Source organism: Nicotiana tabacum, chromosome 13 (assembly GCF_000715075.1).
Source record: "Nicotiana tabacum cultivar K326 chromosome 13, ASM71507v2, whole genome shotgun sequence".
Lineage (NCBI taxonomy): Eukaryota > Viridiplantae > Streptophyta > Magnoliopsida > Solanales > Solanaceae > Nicotiana > Nicotiana tabacum.
Window position 1 is genome coordinate 10,192,307 of NC_134092.1, and position 4,901 is coordinate 10,197,207.

Here is a 4,901-nt window from a genome sequence, read left to right on the forward strand (position 1 = left end):
GGTAGAAAATTTGGCAATTTCTAGTAATATGTGATTCTTCTCCGGATCTTGTGTGATGAATGCAGGATGCTTCATGCACCGAGTTTACCCTTTTTCATATATGCTTCTTGCTGCTAGATTAAAAATCTTAAAAATGGATGTAGCAAAGAAAAGCTATAGAAACATATCCTCAAATTTTTATTTCTTTTTCAATGATCAAATGCAAACATGAGGTAATTAAAAGGTTTAGTGATATCTCTAGGAGAAAAGAGTGCTGGTGAAATGAGATGAAGTTTGCTTGGTATAATCCAACTTTCTACTTCATTTGCTTTATTTCGATTATATTTCATAGATTTGTCACTTCCCTATATACTTTCTATTTTGTTTTAACACATAAAACTCGTCAAAAGACATACAAATTGAAGTAAAAGATCTCCGACTGTTTTCTGGTCATTTGGCAAATAAAATTGTCCCACTACAGTAGTCGTAAAGTTCCAACTAAAGTAGTGAGAAAGTAATTTTCGACCTATTATTTTCCTACTATCCCAAAGTGGTCGGAATGTAGTCCAAAAACTGGATTTTTCGACTACTTTTTGGCTATTTTAGTAATCGAAAAACGATAATTATCTGGTAGTGAAAATTTTCCAGTAAACTAAACGAACGATAGTTGTGAAAATTCTCCATTCAACTCCTCTATTTCGTCTACAAAAAAAGCTAACTAAGTGACCTACATGAGTAGATAGATCATACAATCAAAAGGCAAAAGCATTACCTGCAAAAATGTGAATCATCGTCACTGTGGAAGAGAACAAAAAATGTCGTGCAATGGAAGGAATCTTTGTCATGTCATTATATTCCTTCATTCCTTTTGTCGGCAGACATGACAGTGTCTGTGTGAAAGTTATGAAATCACATGTATATCATATGCAACTCTAGATATAAAGGAGCCCACTTATACTCTCTACATTCTTTTGATTTATCATTGGTGCATGATATTCGAGTGTTTTGATGCCGGACTAAATTCGAATTCGTACCGAAAAAATTTTACATTAATAAAAACAACTTTCTACCCAGAACTCGTACCCGAAATATCTTATATTAATGATAATGTAATACTTACCATTTAGTTGGTTATCTTGTCCATAGTTTGGTATGTCTCTAGTTTATTTCTGTTCTCCTTTTCTCATTTGAAACCTTTCCTTTTACGCGAAGAATGGGCAGAAGAATGAGAAAAAAATAGAGAAGCTACATGTCTTCGTCTCCTCCTTGTTCATGGTGATGGTGAAATCTATTTTTAGCATTATTTTTATTGTTTTTGAGGAAATGGAAAAACTTATATATTAATACTAAAGTTGGTTAATTGTATTATATCCCATAAAAATGCCTCTTAGGGCATTTTGATTGCCAAGTTCCACCAACATAATACAAATATTATTTATAATAAGTCTAATAAAATGTGTTCCTTCTTTATCCGGGCTTCAACGAATGGAGGTAGAGCTGCAAAATACATCGGTTGATGTAGGTTGGACTGCTTAGAAGCTACCATGGCCTTCTTCAATCGGAACATTAAAAACCTGCAATCACGAATAATAACCTCGTATGAAGGATAACCTTTTTCAAGGCTCTTGATTACTTCTAACGAGTCTGTCTCAATTTCTATTTGAATGAGCAAAAGTTTGCATGCCAAATGGAGGTTTGCTTTTAAAGCAAGTAGCTCAACTTGGATAGGAGATGATGCATAAGTATAGTCGTAGAAACCGGTCACCTTATCTCATGCATTGTTTATGATAATCCCACCTAGGTGTTGCATAATAGCGGACAAAATGTATATTATTTTATATTAATGTGTAATATACATATTTTTTTTTATACATAATCATATTTTTGTATATATATATTTTATACATATTTTTTGTATATTCAATTATCAAATGTAATTATTTTTGACCGACTGACCAAATATGTAACTTGCCGATATATATTTGGTCAACTTTATGAATAGTAGACATAAATTAATTCAATCAACTATGTGATCATACATAGATTATACATTACTTATATATAATTATATATATTTTATACATGAATTATACATATATTATACATCTACCGGCTGTTTTTAATTAAAAATATTAGGTGGGCGGCTATTTGGGTTAATTCTTGAGAAAACTACCCTCTATAGCCCCTCAAAATTTTAATAACCCATGTTTTTGCCCATTGACACAAAATGGCCCTGCGGCCCAAACATATTGCATCTAATAGCCCGAAATATCTATTTTGTATATTTTTTGTATAGTGACAGTCTATTTAGTATATATTTTATATAGTGACAGTTTATTTTGTATATATTTTGTATAATGACAGTCTATTTAATATATTTTTGTATAATGACAATCTATTTTGTATATGTTTTGTATAGTGACAGTCTATTTAGTATATTTTTTTGTATAATGACAGTCTATTTTTGTATATATATTTTATATAGTAATAATCTATTGTATATAAATTGTATAGTGACAGTCTATTTTGTATAATTTTGGTATAGTGACGGTCTATTTTGTAATATACCAATATTCTAATCTATTTTCACCGAAGAAATACATAAATATCCATGTAAATATATACTAATGGTGGGCCTAAAATTATAATTCTCGTCAAAATCAACTAATGACATATATGTGAAAATTTATTTGGTGAAAACCAAAGGATTTTTCTAGCAAAGAAAGTTAGCCCAGAAAAAAATGAGTCAATAATAGAGATCTTTAGATTTTTATTCAAAGGATGGTTGGTTGCCCCTCTCTGTTTAGCCAATGATTTTTCTTTTTCACTTTTAAAACAAAATCAACAATCCTTGAATTCCTGGAAATACGTACTACAATACAATTATTTCTTCAGCATCAATCAATCAACAACAACCAGATCTCTCTTTCTCTGTCTCTGTTTTTGTGATTTTAGTTCCTCTTTTTTGGTACATAACAATTAAGGCAGTGAGGATATTTTATCCGGATTCTAGGCTAATTGGATCGGGCATAGAGACTATCTGACCCGTATCTTGGCTTGGCAAATCACCGGACAAGCGGCGATTCAAAGGTTTTTACTTTGCATGCAATCGGTGATTTTGCAGCCGTGGCGTGGTCGCCTCTCTTTTCCGCGATCTGTCTTTGCAGATCTGAGCCTCTTAGTTAAGTATTTTTGGGCTAGCCACTAGAATTACTTTTGGGTTATAAAATATAAATTATAATTTTGGGCTACCGGATGTTAAAAGTTTGGCCCGAATGGCTATAAATGAATTTTGCTCTTAATTCTTCTTAATTTAAAGCAAAGAGCTAAGCACCAATACTTGGATTGGATCCAACAAGCACGAGGGCAGCCCAACAGCCCACTAGTACCTAGATTTGGCCCAAATATATTTTACCCGAGTCAGCAAACCCTCCTCAATTCTGACTTTTCGTTTCTTCATTCTCAAAACAGTCGTAGAAGGAGAAGATCTCGAATCGCTTCACAAAGGGCTCCGAAGCCCAAAGAAAAACCAAAGGCATCAGCTGCTACCGTAGCTATATCCATTGAAGATCTCTTCACTTCGCTCAATCGCTACATCCAACGATCCGAATATGAACAAGCCGTCAAAGTTTCTGATCAAAGTCAGTTCAATTTTAATTTTGATCCAATATAGCATTTAATGAAGTTCATTGTTAATTTTTTTAATGGATTTGTTTGAAGTTATTGCGTCTGCGCCTGGAGATGAGGACGCGATACGGTGTAAAGTGGTGGCGTTAGTGAAAGTCGATTGACTTCTAGTAATGGGAAATCTGAGAGAAGTCAGCACTCCTGATCTTCTCTACTGGGATATTAGCCATTTCATAAGCTTATTTTCAGTACCAAATGACTATAGTCAACAATGGAGGCACTGAGTGATTTGTCAAATGAATTATTAATTTTTGATAGTTACTAGTTGGGAAGTAGTGTTGATATTTTGAATAGTCTTTCTGTTATTTAAGTCAAGGAATGCAACTCCATGTTTTCACAAGATTTATTGTTTATTTTTAGGAGGGGAGCCACGGAACAACGTTAAAGTTGTGTAACTTATAATTTTACGGATTCGAGACGTGTAAGCAGCCACTAATAATTGCATTAGGTTAAACTGTTTATATTACACCCCTTAGGATGCGGCCCTTTCTCGGACCCTACGTAAATATGAAATGAATTGTGCATCGATTTTCTTTTTTTTGGGCTTTTCTTTGTTTTTGTTGAAGAGAAACTCAGGTGTCCTCAGGGCCATTTGTTTATCCCTTGGTATAACATGAATGATAAATTAAGTGGTATGTCTATTCTTTCTTTTTCTTTTTAACCCTCAATTGGCACCTGGGGAATAAATATGATTTTTTGATTCCCTTATTGCCTATGTTATTCAAAGTGGTATGACTTATTCAACTCAGCAAATAAAGCATTTTTCTTTTTATTAAATAGTATGTCACTTCTTAGGGTATGAAAAGATGCCACGTACAGTGGCAAATCCAACCATGATTTAGCGCGTTCGACAAAATTTAGTGTGTTGAATTCAAACTTTTTTTGGTTTTCATTCGGCGTACGATATTTGTATTGAGGCTCAACTAATCTGGATGCTCGTCGTATAAGGCTCATTTAAGGAAAAATGTTTGTTACCAGGATTTTCTCATACTTAGGGCTCGAATACAAGATCTCTAATTAGTCGATCCTCGGAGCTTTGATCTTATACATAATTGCAACCCGTGATAATAATTCGAACCTTATACATATGTATGAACAATAAGTATAAATAAAACTAAATACAAAGATAATTTGGTCCACCACCCAAAGGAAATGAAAGAAAATAGACACAGAAGATAAAGAGAAAGCAACTTAGATGGGACTTATAAGAGAATTTGGTTATATTTGAAAAGAAG

General features: G+C 33.1%; 1 long non-coding RNA gene across 1 annotated transcript; it reads left to right on the forward strand.

Annotated features, from left to right (window-relative positions):
• The first annotated feature begins 2,906 nt into the window (after positions 1-2,906).
• On the forward strand, positions 2,907-4,006 carry LOC107812952 (uncharacterized). The gene is made up of 2 exons (XR_001654208.2): positions 2,907-3,620; positions 3,700-4,006. It is a non-coding gene; the product is annotated as an uncharacterized LOC107812952 (long non-coding RNA).
• The last annotated feature ends 895 nt before the right edge of the window (positions 4,007-4,901 follow it).